Below are 16,438 nucleotides of genomic sequence, written 5' to 3'. Positions count from 1 at the left end.
ATCTCCTAACGACTGGTAAAAAAATATATACTGCAGCCTACCAGGAAAAGTTATTGATCGCCTTTAACTTAAAAGCAGCGTTCTCGCGCGGGTCTAATGCGCTCGCCCCCACCTTTCCGTTTATCGCAAACTGGTATTTTCCCACAAGACGCGGCGAAACCGGATGTGACGTCATAGCATCCCGGGATGTAGTACAGAAAACAAATATACTTAAAACACTTCTAACTTTAACTAGAAAATACTAACAAATGAATTACTAAGCGAAAATATTATAAACTAAATATCTGCCATAAAGGCAGCACAATGCTTTTCTTCGAGTGTTTTCCATGTTGATGAGGGTGAGTACAAATGACTGATTTACAATAATTTAATTGTGAAAGTGCGCTTGATTTATCGTACAATTTCATTGGACCTCTGTGAACTACTCATCAATTTTATTGGTCTACTGTTACGAGGCAAAATGTTTTTGGCGGCATGAAAAAAAACCATGCATTAGCCGCACCGTAGTAAAGGCCGCAGTGTTCAAAGCTGTTCAAAGCGTGGGAAAAAAGTAGCGGCTTATAATCTGGCATCTACGGTAATTGGTTCCAAAAGGGGATTAAATATATAGGTGATTGTTTTGAAGGAGGTATATTGATGTCGTTTGATCAATTAAAAATAAATATAAAATATCAAATAACACTCTTTTCTGTTATTTTCAATTAAAAGCCTATTTACGAGAAAAGCTGGGTCAAACAATGTTGATACCAAAACCTAGTGAAATAGAAATATTAATTCAGAAAGGAAAAATTAAAAAATTTACATCTTGTATGTATAATGTGATTCAAAAACAGACAATTAAATTGAGACCTAACTTGTTCAACCTGTCCCTGTAATTTAGGTGCTGAAACCCAGGTAATGTCTTCCTTAGCCACTTTTCAGAAGCTGTTCTTCGTTGGGTAATGCCCCTCTCCTGGTTGGTATGTGACTTGTGTTTAAAGTTGCCCTTTCTTCCCTGACAGATACTACACAATGTGATGCAATTTCTTAACATGGTTTGAACAAAACATGTAATTTTCCAAAGGTGGATCTTGTGTAATTGACTTAAATGACTTAAATGGTTTAAGCCATCGTTAGTTTAATGATGATTGCTTGATCATTGTAGGCAACTGTTCAAACAAGTAGCTGAACAAATAGGATGATTTGGCTTAAATTATTTAAGAATTCCATTAATTTCATTGTTTATTAAATATAAAACAGAGAACACTACAGCACAATACAAGCCCCTCATCACACACTGTTATGCCAACTTTTTAAACTACTCCAAGGTCAATCTAATGCTTCCCTTCTGCATAGCCCTTTCATCCATCTGAGAGTCTCTGAAATGCTACTGATGTATCTGTCTCTACCACTAACCCTAGTAGTGTGTTCCATGCATCCATCATGGGTCCATGGCTGTGTAAAAACATACCTCCATATACCCCTAATATTTCCCTCCAATCATTTTAAAATTACATTCTATCACATGAAAAGTAAAGTTAATCTTTAAAATATGGCCTCTCATTTTAGCATTTCAACCCTGGGAAAAAGGTACTGTCTGTCCATTCTATCTATGCCTCTTATCATCTTAAACACTTACATCTTGTCAGAACTCATCTTCTATCGCTCCAAAGAAAAAAGGCCCTACTCACTCAACCTTTCTTCATAATACAGGCATCTGATCCAAGCAACATCCTGGTAAATCTCCTCTGCACCATCTCTAAAACTTCCACAACCTTCCTATAATGAGGTGACCGGAACTGAACACAATATTCCAAGTGTGGTCTAACCAGAACTTTAGAGTTGTAACATTAATTCAAGGCTCTCAAACTCAATTCTACAACTAATGGAGGCCAACAGACCATATATTTTCTTCACTACCCCATCAACCTGTGTGACAATTTGAGAGATCCATGGGTATTGACCCCAAGATCCCAGTTCCTTCTGTTACATACCCATGGGTATCTTGTACTTCTCACGTGACAGTGGTGTTGAAGTTATACTGGACTTAAGGTAGTGGTCTTGTGATGGTGGAATGACGTCATTTTCCTGCCAGTAGAGGTCATGTGACAGGTTTTTTTTTACAGGGTATAAAAGGAGGACCCCTCCCTGTGAGGAGGGGCAGTTCGTGGCTGGATTTGCCATTTTAGACAATAGGCAATAGACAATAGGTGCAGAAGTAGATCATTCGGCCCTTCGAGCCTGCACCGCCATTTTGAGATCATGGCTGATCATCTACTATCAATACCCGGTTCCTGCCTTGTCCCCATATCCCTTGATTCCCCTATCCATAAGATACCTATCTAGCTCCTTCTTGAAAGCATCCAGAGAATTGGCCTCCACTACCTTCCGAGGCAGTGCATTCCAGACCCCCACAACTCTCTGGGAGAAGAAGTTTTTCCTTAACTCTGTCCTAAATGACCTACCCCTTATTCTCAAACCATGCCCTCTGGTACTGGACTCTCCCAGCATCTGGAACATATTTCCTGCCTCTATCTTGTCCAATCCCTTAATAATCTTATATGTTTCAATCAGATCCCCTCTCAATCTCCTTAATTCCAGCGTGTACAAGCCCAGTCTCTCTAACCTCTCTGCGTAAGACAGTCCAGACATCCCAGGAATTAACCTTGTGAATCTACGCTGCACTTCCTCTACAGCCAGGATGTCCTTCCTTAACCCTGGAGACCAAAACTGTACACAATACTCCAGGTGTGGTCTCACCAGGGCTCTGTACAAATGCAAGAGGATTTCCTTGCTCTTGTACTCAATTCCCTTTGTAATAAAGGCCAACATTCCATTAGCCTTCTTCACTGCCTGCTAAACTTGCTCATTCACCTTCAGTGACTGATGAACAAGGACTCCGAGATCTCTTTGTATTTCTCCCTTACCCAACTCTACACCATTCAGATAATAATCTGCCTTCCTGTTCTTACTCCCAAAGTGGATAACCTCACACTTACTCACATTAAACGTCATCTGCCAAGTATCTGCCCACTCACCCAGCCTATCCAAGTCACCCTGAATTCTCCTAACATCCTCATCACATGTCACACTGCCACCCAGCTTAGTATCATCAGCAAATTTACTGATGTTATTTTCTATGCCTTCATCCAAATCGTTAACGTAAATGGGAAACAGCTGTGGTCCCAATACCGAGCCCTGTGGCACCCCACTAGTCACCACCTGCCATTCCGAGAAACACCCATTCACCGCTACCCTTTGCTTTCTATCTGCTAACCAGTTTTCTATCCATGTCAATGCCTTCCCCCCGATGCCCTGAGCTTTGATTTTACCCACCAATCTTCTATGTGGGACCTTATCAAATGCCTTCTGAAAATCGAGGTACACTACATCCACTGGATCTCTCCCGTCTAACTTCTTGGTTACATCCTCGAAAAACTCCAACAGATTAGTCAAGCATGATTTATCCTTGGTAAATCCATGCTGGCTCGGCCCAATCCTATCACTGCTATCTAGATATGCCACTATTTCATCCTTAATAATGGACTCTAGCATCTTTCCCACCACCGATGTCAGGCTGACAGGTCGATAGTTCTCTGTTTTCTCCCTCCCTCCTTTCTTAAAAAGTGGGATAACATTAGCCATTCTCCAATCCTCAGGAACTGATCGTGAATCTAAGGAACATTGGAAAATGATTACCAATGCATCCGCAATTTCCAGGGCCACCTCCTTTAGTACCCTAGGGTGCAGACCATCTGGACCTGGGGATTTGTCAGCCTTCAGTCCCATCAGTCTTCTCATCACCGTTTCCTCCCGAGTGTCAATCTGTTTCATTTCCTCTGTTACCCTATGTCCTTGGCCCATCCATACATCTGGGAGATTGCTTGTGTCTTCCTTAGTGAAAACAGATCTAAAGTACTCATTAAATTCTTCTGCCATTTCTCTGTTTCCCATAACAATTTCACCCAATTCATTCTTCAAGGGCCCAACATTGTTCTTAACTATCTTCTTTCTCTTCACATACCTAAAAAAGCTTTTGCTATCTTCCTTTATATTCCTGGCTAGCTTGCATTTGTACCTCATTTTTTCTCCCCGTATTGTCTTTTTAGTTAAATTCTGTTGTTCCTTAAAAACTTCCCAATCATCTGTCCTCCCACTCGCCTTAGCTCTGTCATATTTCCTTTTTTTTAATGCTATGCAATCTCTGACTTCCTTTGTCAACCACTGTGGCCCCTTTTCCTCCTTTGAATCCTTCCTTCTCTGGGGGATGAACTGATTTTGCACCTTGTATATTATTCCCAAGAATACCTGCCATTGCTGTTCCACTGTCTTTTCTGCTAGGCTATCCGTCCAGTCAACTTTGGCCAGCTCCTCCCTCATGGCTCCATAGTTTCCCCTGTTCATCTGCAACAGTGACACCTCTGATCTGCCCTTATCCTTCTCAAATTGCAGATAAAAGCTTATCATATTATGATCACTACCTCCTAATGGCTCCTTGACTGCAAGATCGCTTATCAAATCCTGTTCATTACATAACACTAAATCCAGAATAGTCTTGTCCCTGGTCGGCTCTCGTACAAGCTGTTCCAAGAATGCATCTCGTAGGCACTCTACAAACTCCCTATCCTGTGGTCCAGCACCAACCTGATTCTCCCAGTTCACCTGCATGTTGAAATCCCCCATAACTACTGCGACATCACCTTTGCCACATGCCAATGTTAACTCCCTATTCAACTTGCACCCAATATCCATGCTACTGTTTGGTGGCCTGTAGACAACACCCATTTGGGTCCTTTTGCCCTTACTGTTCCTCAGTTCTATCCACACAGACTCTACTTCTCCTGACCCTATGTCCCCCCTTGCAAAGGACTGAATCTCATTCCTCACCAACAGGGCCACCCCACCCCCTCTGCCCACATTTCTGTCCCTACGATAGCACGTATACCCTTGAACATTCATTTCCCAGGTCTGATCTCCCTGCATCCATGTCTCCGTTATCCCAACAACATCATAGTTACCCATTCGCACCTGGGCTTCAAGCTCATCCGCCTTATTTCTGACACTTCGTGCATTCAGATATAGAATTTTTAACCCATTTCTCCTCTCTCTGTTTGAATCGCTGCCTATTGTGCTTAACCCAGCTCCCCGAACTCCCATCGGGCTATACGCCCCTAGAATTTTGTTGTCCTTCCTAAATCTACTTATTCTTTCAACACATTTAACTCCATGTTCTGTCAGACCATCCCTCTGTACATGTGTCCTCCTTATCACTTGTTCCACCTCACCTTCCTCTACTACACACTTAATATTCCAGAACCGTGTAGTCCCCACCTGTCCTTTATTCTTCATCTCGCTATCCTCTTTTACATTCTGGATCCCCGCCCCCTGCAAATTTAGTTTAAACCCCCCCCCCCCAAGAAGCACTAGCAAACTTCTCTGCAAGAATGTTAGTACTGCTCCAGTTCAGGTGTAAACTGTCCCTTCGGAACAGATCCCACCTTCCCTGGAACAAAGCCCAATTATCTACAAACCTGAAGCCCGTCCTCCTGCACCATCCTCTCAGCCATGTATTAATCTTTATAATCCTTCTGTTCCTTGCCACACTCGCACGTGGCACAGGTAGCAATCCTGAGATTATTACCCTGGAGGTCCTGCTCTTCAGCTTTGCACCTAACTCCCTGAACTCCCTACGCAGGACCCCCTCACTCATCCTACCCATGTCATTGGTCTCTACATGGACCACAACATCTGGATTCTTGCCCTCCCTCTCGAGAATAACCTGCACCCGATCTGAGATGTCTCAGACCCCGGCACCAGGGAAGCAACATACCATCCGAGACTCCCGATCTTCCCCACAAAATCTTCTATCCGCCCCCCTGACTATAGAATCCCCTATCACTACCGCTCTCTTCTCTTCCCTCCTCCCCTTACTAGTCGCGGGTCCAACCTCAGTGCCAGAGACAGGACCACTGCAGCTTGTTCCTGATAGGTCATCTCCACCAACAGTATCCAAAACGGTATACTTATTTTTGATGGGAATGGCCACAGGGGTGCTCTTGTCTCTCTGTCTGCTCCCCCTGCCTCTCTTGACTGTCACCCATTTGCCTACCTCCTGTCTTTTCGGTGTGACTGCCTCCCAATAACTCTTATCTATCTCTGCCTCTGCCTCCCGAATGATCCGAAGTTCATCCAGCTCCTGCTCCAATTCCCTAACTCGGTCTGATTGGAGCTGCAGCTGATGCACCTATTGCAGGTGTGGTCATCAGGAACAACTGTGTTAACCCTGACCTCCCACATACTGCATACGGAGCACACCACTGCTCTAACTGTCTCCCCCATTACCTGATCCCAGATTAGTCAGAATAAATGAAAAACAGGCTTCTTGTCGAAGTCCTCTTGCGCCGAAGCCCGCTGAGCCAAAGCCCAGCACTCTGCTCCTGTGCACTCCGCTGCCCGCACCGACGCTGCCCGCTCCTGAAAGTGGGTCGCTTTTTAAAGCCCGCGCTTGCCGCTGACGTCACCCGCGCTTACGCAGCTTTACCTTCCTCCTCAGGTATTCTCCAGGTAGGTCCGAGGGTCTCGGCCTACGTACAACGGCTGATCCTCTGATCTCCAGTCGTATGCCCTTAGGTGGACATCAAGGGGTAAGGAAAACTGTGGACAAGATTTTAAAACATTTTTACTGGCCTGGTCTAAGAAAAGATGTGGCGATGTTTTGTAAAACGTGCCATACTTGTCAAATTGTGGGTAAACCAAATCAGGTTACACCAGTGGCTCCATTACAACCTATTCCAGCATTTGGTGAACCATTTTCTAAAGTTATTATTGATTGTGTTGGTCCATTATCAAAGACAAAAACTGGTTATCAGTACTTGTTGACTATCATGTGTACTTCGTCTAGGTTTCCAGAGGCAGTACCACTTAAGAATAAAACAGCTAAAACTGTGACAAAGGCTCTTATAAAATTCTTTACTTATTTTGGATTGCCTAAGGAAATACAAACTGATCAGGGCAGTAATTTTATGTCTGGATTGTTTCAACAGATAGTTTATAAATTGGGAGCTAAGCAAATCACTTCATCTGCATACCATCCAGAATCGCAAGGTGCCTTAGAGAGGTTTCATTCTATCCTCAAAAATATGATTAGGACATATTGTGTGGAAAATGAAAGTGATTGGGATGAGGGTATAAATTTACTTTTATTTGCAGTAAGGGAATCGGTACAAGAATCTTTAGGTTCAGTCCATTTGAACTTGTATTTGGGCATAGAGTTAGAGGACCTTTAGTTTACTAAAAGAACAGTGGATTAGTAAGGAAGTACACACTAATTTGTTGGACTATGTTTTGAAATTTAAGGACAGGTTTCATAAAGCTTGTAGCTTAGCCAAGGAAAATTTAAAATTGGCTGAGGAGAAAATGAAAACTTGGTACGATAAAGAAGCTAGAATGAGGATGTTTAAGCCTGGAGATAAGGTGCTGGTTCTTTTCCCAGTGCAAATGAATCCTTTACAAGCTAGATTTCATGGTCCTTATGAAATTGTGTCTAAAATCAATGATCAGAATCAGAATCAGAATCAGAATCAGACTTTAATCGCCAAGTACCTGTGCACATACAAGGAATTTACTTCCGGCAGATGTTGTCTCTCTGCTCATAACAATAATAATGATAAATATAAATACCAGATTGTAGAAGGCCAACACAACTTTGCCAAATAAATATGATAAAGCCACATTGTGAGAAACAATCTGATACTGTGACTGTGGTGGTTAATGATAATGAATTTGATTTAACTAGGAACATGATAGATGATTCATCTGAATTTCATTCTAAATCCAACATTGTTTCTGTCAGGTTACCAAACTCAACCATTCTGAAAAATATTGATGAGAGATTAGCACATTTACAGCCAGAGCAGAAACAGCAGATGAAGAAATAAATTTTAAATATAAGGATTTGTTTCCAGACGTTCCGCAAAGGACTACTATAGCTTCACATGATGTAGATGTTGGAGATGTCAAACCCATTAGACAACATCCATATAGGATGAACATAGAAAAATGTGAACTTGCTGAGAAGGAAATTAAATATATGTTAGAGAATAATATTATTAGACTTTCTAACTCAAATTGGAGTTCACCCTGTGTTATGGTGCCAAACCCAGACGGTAGTATTAGGTTTTCTACGGACTATAGGAAGGTGAATGCTGTAACGAAAACAGATGCATATCCAAATCCTAGAGTAGATGATTGTGTAGATAAAGTTGGAAAAGCAAATTTCCTTACAAAGATTGATTTATTGAAATGGTATTGGTGTGCTCCACTAATGGACAGAGGTAGAGAGATTTCTGCATTTGTAACTCCATCTGGGCTATATGAATATAATGTTCTTCCATTTGGGATGAAGAATGCCTCAGGTACTTTCCAGAGGATGATTAGCTCTGGAATTGAAAGATACAGATGCTTATATTGATGATTTAGTGACAGGAAATGATACTCGGGAAGCACACATTATTGCAGTGGAGAGATTGTTTGAAAGGCTTTCAAAAGCTAACTCAACTATTAATTTAGCTAAGAGTGAATTTGGACATGCCGCTGTGACTTACCTTGGTTATGTTGTAGGTCAAGGTAAGGTAGTTCCTGTTCAGGCAAAAGTTCGGGCAATTTTAGAGATTCTCACTCCAACGGTGAAAAAAACTCTCAGAAGATTCTTGGGAATGGTAGGATATTATCGAAAATTTTGCAAGAATTTTGCTAATGTTGCCCTTCCATTAACTGACCTTTTGCAGAAGAATGTGAAGTTTGTGTGGACAGTGCCTTGTCAAGAAGCATTTGAAAAATTGAAAACTATGATATGTCAACAACCTCTGCTCAAGGCACCTGACTTTGAAAAACCTTTTTCATTAGCTGTAGATGCTAGTGATGAGGCTGCGGGAGCAGTATTAATGCAAAGGAATGAGGGTGATGAGGTTGATCATCCAGTAGCTTACTTTTCTAAGAAATTTAATAAGTATCAAAGAAACTATTCGACAATAGAGAAGGAATTGTTATCTCTTGTTTTAGCTTTAGAACATTTTGACGTATATGTTGGTACAACTCAAAAACAACTTATTGTTTACACTGATCATAATCCGATAGTGATTCTGAGTAAGATGAAAAACAAAAACAGAAGGTTATTAAATTGGAATTTGATGTTACAAGAGTACAATATTGTGATAACTCATATTAAAGGTAAAGATAATGTGGTTGCTGATTGTCTATCTCGATGTTGAATGTACAATGTAATTTTTTTATGGAGTGGTTTTTTACTATGTATACTGTGTATGTTATAAAATTTATACATTTGTTTTTTTTCTTGTAAATAATTGTTAAAATTTTGTTCTTGACAGACCAAATTTTTTTTTTTGGAGGAAGTTGTTACGTACCCGTGGGTATCTTGTACTTCTCACGTGACAGTGGTGTTGAAGCTATACTGGACTTAAGGTAGTGGTCTTGTGATGGTGGAATGACGTCATTTTCCCGCCAGTAGAGATCATGTGACAGTTTTTTTTTACAGGGTAAAAAAGGAGGACCCCTCCCTGTGAGGAGGGGCAGTTCGTGGCTGGATTTGCCATTTTGACTCCATGCCACTGCGTGATCCAATATTATGACGCAGTTTGGTTGAAAGGTGGAGTTTTATTTAATGCCTAAGGTTTATAAGGTCATTGCCGGCAGTTTCTTTATAATACTGCCAGTTAAAAATCAGTGGAGAGTGAAGATCGGAGTTTGGGAGCTAAAAGATCGAGGAAAGTCGATTTCGATGGTGAAACAGGTTCGACCTTGTTTGATCCTCATTCGGAAGGAATTCGTTGGCTGTCCCCGTGGTAACCCCTGTGAATAGCAGAAAGGGTTGGGTACAGTTTTGTCAAGGAAAGGTCAGTGCCTTCAGGCAGTTTCAATTTCATCTTCGTAAATTCTCCGGGAAAAGTATAGACCGAGCGTAGGCCCACCAGAGAAAGCAGGATCTCCCAGTGGCCACACATTTTAATTCCACGTCCCATTCCCATTCTGATATGTCTATCCATGGCCTCCTCTACTGTCAAGATGAATCCACACTCAGGTTGGAGGAACAACACCTTATATACTGCCTGGGTAGCCTCCAACCTGATGGCATGAACATTGACTTCTCTAACTTCTATTAATGCCCCTCCTCCCCTTCTTACCCCATCCCTGACATATTTAGTTATTTGTTTTTTTTTCTCTCTCTCTGCCCATCACCCTGCCTGTTCTCCATCTCCCTCTGGTGTTCCCCCTCCCCCTTTCTTTCTCTCGGCCTCCCGTCCCATGATCCTTTCCCTTCTCCAGCTCTGTATCACTTTTGCCAAACACCTTTCCAGCTCTTAGCTTCATCCCACCCCCTCCGGTCTTCTCCTATCATTTCGCATTTCCCGCTCCCCCCACTACTTTCAAATCTCTTAGTATCTCTCCTTTCAGTTAGTCCTGCCAAAGGGTCTCGGCCCGAAACGTCAACAGTACTTCTCCCTACAGATGCTGCCTGGCCTGCTGTGTTCCACCAGTATTTTGTGTGTGTATATTGCGATCACTGTTCCCCAAGGGTTCCTTAACCTTAAACTCTCTTACAACCTCTGGATAATTTCACAACACCCAATCCAGCACAGCCGATCCCCTAGTGGTCTCAACAACAAGCTGTTCTAAAAAGCCATCCCTTAGAATTTCTACAAATTCTCTCTGTTGAGGTCCAGTACTGGCCTGGTTTTCCCAATCCACTTTCATGTTAAAATTCCCAACACTTATCATGACACTGCCTTTCTGACATGTCTTTTCTATCTCCTGCTCTAATTTGTTGAAAGGAGTTGAAATTCTGTGTGTCACTAAATGAGATTTGCTATTGGAGAGGCTGTGTACTAGCAGGGAGAGACTTACACATTCAGTTCTCCTTTTCACAAGACTGCTAGCCAGTGGTGGAAGCCGGAAGTGAGAGCAACAAGCACCACACTAGACACATCACAACAAACATACTTGTGATATTAGATGAGAGATAAATATCAATATCGAGCACCAAGAGTATCTTACTCCTCCTAGGTGTTACTGCACCTAGATGTCTTCTAGGCACATCTACGAGATCAGGCTTACCTCTGGCAGATTGAACTCTAATAATTCATGTGGTCTTCCTGAACAGCTGCTCTATATCCTCATGCTTGGGAAGAAGTCTTAAACCAATAGATCGCTGAGTACGAATAAACAATATTACCACTCAACCACAGCTGGCACTGTTTCCATTCCTTACGTCAAATGTTTTAACAGCAATATGTTTTTAAAATTCAAATCACAGTATTGATTGTTCTAAACAAATTTCTGCAATCATCCATATAATTTTAACAAGATCAGCTCAAAGTTTATTACCATTTTATTTCAGACTTGTCTTATCTCTGAACCCATTCCCAAAACAGGTAATTTCTTTGATGAAGAAAACAGAAATGGTGAAGGGATTTTGTATCGGGCAAAAGGGATGTTTGACATCCTGGATAATTTCTCATTCTCTCTGGAGGGGTTGCCTGTTGAAATACATCTTTTTGTTAAGGTTTTTTCCAATTGAAAGCCTCTTTTGAATAAGAAAGTCACTTTGCAGAAGTGGTTAGGTTGCAATGGATTTCTGTGTACAATTCTGGTTGTCCCAAGACATGAAGGATATGAAGGGTTTTTAAAGGGTGCAGAAGAGGGTTATCATATCTGGTTTACAGGAAATGAGTGGATGGCCAGGTTTGGGTTGTTTTCATGGAGTGCTGGAGGCTGAGGGAGACCTGATGGAGGTTTATAAATCATGAGAGGCAGAGATAGGGTTGGTGGTCACTGTTGTTTTCTTGGGGCACATACGTCAGATACTGAAGGATATGCATTTAAAGGGCGGGGTTATGTTTAAGAAAGATGTGATTTATACAGATTTAAAAGATTTTTTTATAGAGAGAGTGGTTAATGCTTGGTGGAAGGGTGAAAGGGTGGAATCATTAACGATAGAGACATTGAGCAAGGGATGGAAGGATGTGGATCTTCAGAACTCATTTAATTTGGCATTGTGTTCAGCACAGAATTGAGGAGCAAAAGGTTTGTCCTCTGCTGTACTGTTCCATGTTCTATGACTTTTTATTTAAGATGACTCTCTCTGATGCAGTTCTCCATGTCCAAATGTCAGTGCCACATTTTTGGAGTTAATGCTTGTGCTCATCCCCAGATTAATAAACTCTCTTTTGATCAAGACTGAGCCTTTAAAACCTGCTCTTTTCATGCAACCTCATCATTGAAGTGGATTCTTTTAGGATCTAATTTTCATATTTAATATAGTCCCCGCATCCATCACTGGGTCCAAGTAGCTTCAGGCAGCCTTCTTGTTACTGCTTTTATCATACTGCCTTGTATATTTTCCACAGCTGTTCAATATGAACAGTAGTTGTCTCCATGGTCCCTCTCTAGTACAGAGTTATGGCTTCTCCCCAAATCTACCTGAAACTGCTCCTCTGGTGTGAGATTAGATTGTTCAAGTGCCTTCATCGTCCATGTGGAATCAAGAGGGGCACCAGTGGAGTCAACAGATCTGGCATAGGAAAAGGAACATGAAAAGAAGCCTTCTTGCAAAAATTCTTCCAGATCCATTCAGTTATGTGTTGTTGAGGCAAGCCCTTCGGCCCAAACTGTCCATGCTGAAACTCACCTCCTTGCCTGTGTCTCTCTAACCTTTCCAACCCATGCACCTATCCAATTGTTTTTAAAATGTTAATAAATAATAGGAAATGTTTCCGGGTAAATAACCCAACTTAAGGATATAAATCATAGCCTTTGCATGATAGTTTCCTCTTTACAGTCCTCTCTTTACTATAGTTCTAATCTGATTTGATTTTTAATTGCTGCAGAGATAGAAGCCATTTGGCCCATCATGTCTGTACTAGTTCCCAGAGCAATTCCACTCCACTCTAACCTATTTATGCCAAATCTCCAGCTTCAGGTCAAGTGTTGCCCTTTGTAGCAAATTTAATCAACGTCTCTCCATTTATCAAACAGACCGTAACCCCAGGTCTAGCATGTCCAACCTTTCCTCATAGAACAACCTGTCAGTTTCTAATCATCAGCCTAAAGCTCCAACAATGTGTGACTTTACTTTAAACACCTGTTTCCCAAATTGAACAGCAAAGTCTTCTTGTTACTAATTTCTGCGTCAGAAAAATTATCTAAATGTCTAACAGAACGTTTTGCCCCATTTTGTAGGTGGGTGTTTTGAGTCATGTTGAATGAAAACAAGCATTCTAACAATCCAGGGAATAATCATCTATCATTTTAGACTAAAAGCTCTCAAGGTAAACAGCAGTGACCCCAAGTGAATGTAATCATTTATTCAACGATGCTTATAGTTAACCCACAAGGATCAGTGAATACATCATAGCCTGCAAGTATTTCACTTCATTCTTACAAGCTTTAATGCATTTGCTGAAACATGTGGGTTAACTATAAATATCACAGAATAAATAGCTGAACTTCTTATAACCATTAGCAACTTTTTGTGTTTAATGGATTCCTTGTTGTAGTCTTAATGATTTAATTAATTATATCAGTGTTTGATCTCTGTAGGTGTCCTTGAGAAAAGCCTGTTAAGGAGAAAACATTCTGCAGAAAGTCCTTTTATTCCTTTAACAGTGGCAGGGCACATTAACACTGTGTATGTATCACAGCAGACATTAGGACAGACTCTCAGATAATTACTCATTTAAATCATTTTCTTGTCATATTACAAAAAGTCAAAGGTGCCAGTTTCCATTACTGGCTAGAAATAAAACCAAAATTACAGAGGATAAAACATATTTATGACAGAAATGACTTTCTCTACTTAATTAGTGTATGATGATGCAGTGTTCAATGATTGCCAATTAACCCAATCCACATTCAGGTTTTTTTTCTCTCCTTGTATTCACTCACATTAGTGCCACCATTTTGGATATATAAACTGATTTCTTCATTTGTAGAAGCTAACTCATACCTTCACGGGGCAGAGAACAGAAAAAAGGCAGCGGGATGAGAGCTCAAGTTCCTAGGAGTGAGCTGTCCTGGTCCAATCACCGTAGTGTGATTGTGAAAGTGTGTCAGTGTCTTTGCTTCCCTGATCCACACAGACTTTTATAGGTGTACCATATGTATCCCATCCTGGCTTGCTATGGCAATTATTCTGTTCCTGACAGCAAGGAATTGCAGCAGAGAGTTGGGGACACAGTTAAGCATATGATTGAATCCAAGTTCCTCTCCATAGATTCCTAGTATACTCCTCATGCCTCAGTAAAAGAACCAACATCATCAAAGACCACGACCATGTTTGAAATTCTCTCTTCCCCCCTCACATCAGAGGGAAGAATCAGAAACTTGAAAACAAGTATCTGTACTTGCAGGCTCAGCAGCACCATCTGGCCATTGAACCATATGCTAGAATGGCAAGATAGACACTTGACTTTACAATCAACTCCATTATAGCCTCATACCTTATTGTCTGCCTGAACCGCACGTCTCTGTAACTGCAGCCTTTCTGTTATTGTTCTACCTCGATGGGGTGATCTGCATGGATGGCATGTAAAACAATGTATGTTTTCTGTACCACACTACACTATAAAAATAATAAAACAATTTACCAATATATGGAACATAGAAAACCTACAGCACAATACAGGCCCTTCGGCCCACAAAGCTGTGCCGAACATAGCTCTACCTTAGAAATTATCTAGGGTTACCCATAGCCCTCTATTTTTCTGGGCTCCGTGTATCTATCCAGGAGTCACTTAAAAGACCCTGTCATAGCCACTTCCACCACCGTTGGCAGCAGCTCATTCCACGCACTCACCACTCTCTATGTAAAAACATACCCCTGACATCTCTTCTGTACCTACTTCCCAGCACCTTAAAACTGTGCCCTCTTGTGCTAGCCATTTCAGCCTCTGACTACCCACATGATCAATGCCTCTCATCATCTTATACACCTCTATCAGGTCACCTCTCATCCTATGTCACTCTAAGGAGAAAAGGCCGAGTTCACTCAACCTATTCTCATAAGACATGCTCCCCAATCCAGGCAACATCTTTGTAAATTTCCTCTGCACCCTTTCTATTGTTTCCACATCCTTCCTGTAGTGAGGCGACCAGAACTGAGCACAATACTCCAAGTGAGGTCTGCCCAGGGTCATATAAAGCTCCAACATTACCTCTTGGCTCCTAAACTCAATACCACAATTCTTGAAGGCCAATGCACCGTATGCCTTCTTAATCACAGAGTCAACCTGAGCAGCTGCTTTGAGTGTCCTATGGACTTGGACCCCAAGATCCCTCTGATCCTCCACACTGCCAAGAATCTTATCCTTAATACTATATTCTGCCATCATATTTGACCTACCAAAATGAACCACCTCACACTTATCTGGTTGAACTCCATCTGCCACTTCTCAGCCCAGTTTTGCATCCTATCAATGTCCCGCTGTAACCTCGGACAGCCCTCCACACTATCCACAACACCTTCAATCCTTCGTGTTATCAGCAAACTTACTAACCCATCCCTCCAGGATATTTATAAAAATCATGAAGAGTAAGGGTCCCAGAACAGATCCCTGAGACACACCACTGGTTACCGACCATGCAGAATATGACCCGTCTACAACCACTCTTTGCCTTCTGTGGCAAGCCAGTCTGGATCCACAAAGCAATTTTCTTGGTGTTCACCTGGCAGAGAATCTCACCTGGTCCCTCAACACCAGCTCCATAGCAAAGAAAGCCCAACAGCATCTCTACTTTCTGCGAAAGCTGAGGAAAGTCCATCTCCTACCAACCCCCATCCTCATCACATTCTACAGGGGTTGTATTGAGAGCATCCTGAGCAGCTGCATCACTGCCTGGTTCGGAAATTGCACCATCTCGGATTGCAAGACCCTGCAGCGGATAGTGAGGTCAGCTGAGATGATCATCGGGGTCTCTCTTCCCGCCATCACGGACATTTACACTACACGCTGCATCTGCAAAGCAAACAGCATTATGAAGGACCCCATGCACCCCTCATACAACCTCTTCTCCCTCCTGCCATCTGGGAAAAGGTTCCGAAGCATTCGGGCTCTCACGACCAGACTATGTAACAGTTTCTTCCCCCAAGCTATCAGACTCCTCAGTACCCGGAGCCTGGACTGACACCTTGCCCTACTGTCCTGTTTATTATTTATTGTAATGCCTGCACTGTTTCTGTGCACTTTACGCAGTCCTGTGTAGGTCTGTAGTCTAGTGTTGTCTGTAATCTCTGTGTTGTTTTTTACATAGTTCAGTCTAGTTTTTGTACTGTGTCATGTAACACCATGGTCCTGAAAAATGTTGTCTCATTTTTACTATGCACTGTACCAACAGTTATGGTTGAAATGACAATAAAAGTGACTTGACTTGACTTGACTTGACAATG

The sequence above is a fragment of the Hemitrygon akajei genome, chromosome 10 (genome assembly GCF_048418815.1).
Source record: "Hemitrygon akajei chromosome 10, sHemAka1.3, whole genome shotgun sequence".
Classification (NCBI taxonomy): domain Eukaryota; kingdom Metazoa; phylum Chordata; class Chondrichthyes; order Myliobatiformes; family Dasyatidae; genus Hemitrygon; species Hemitrygon akajei.
Note: the sequence above shows the minus strand (reverse complement) of the source record.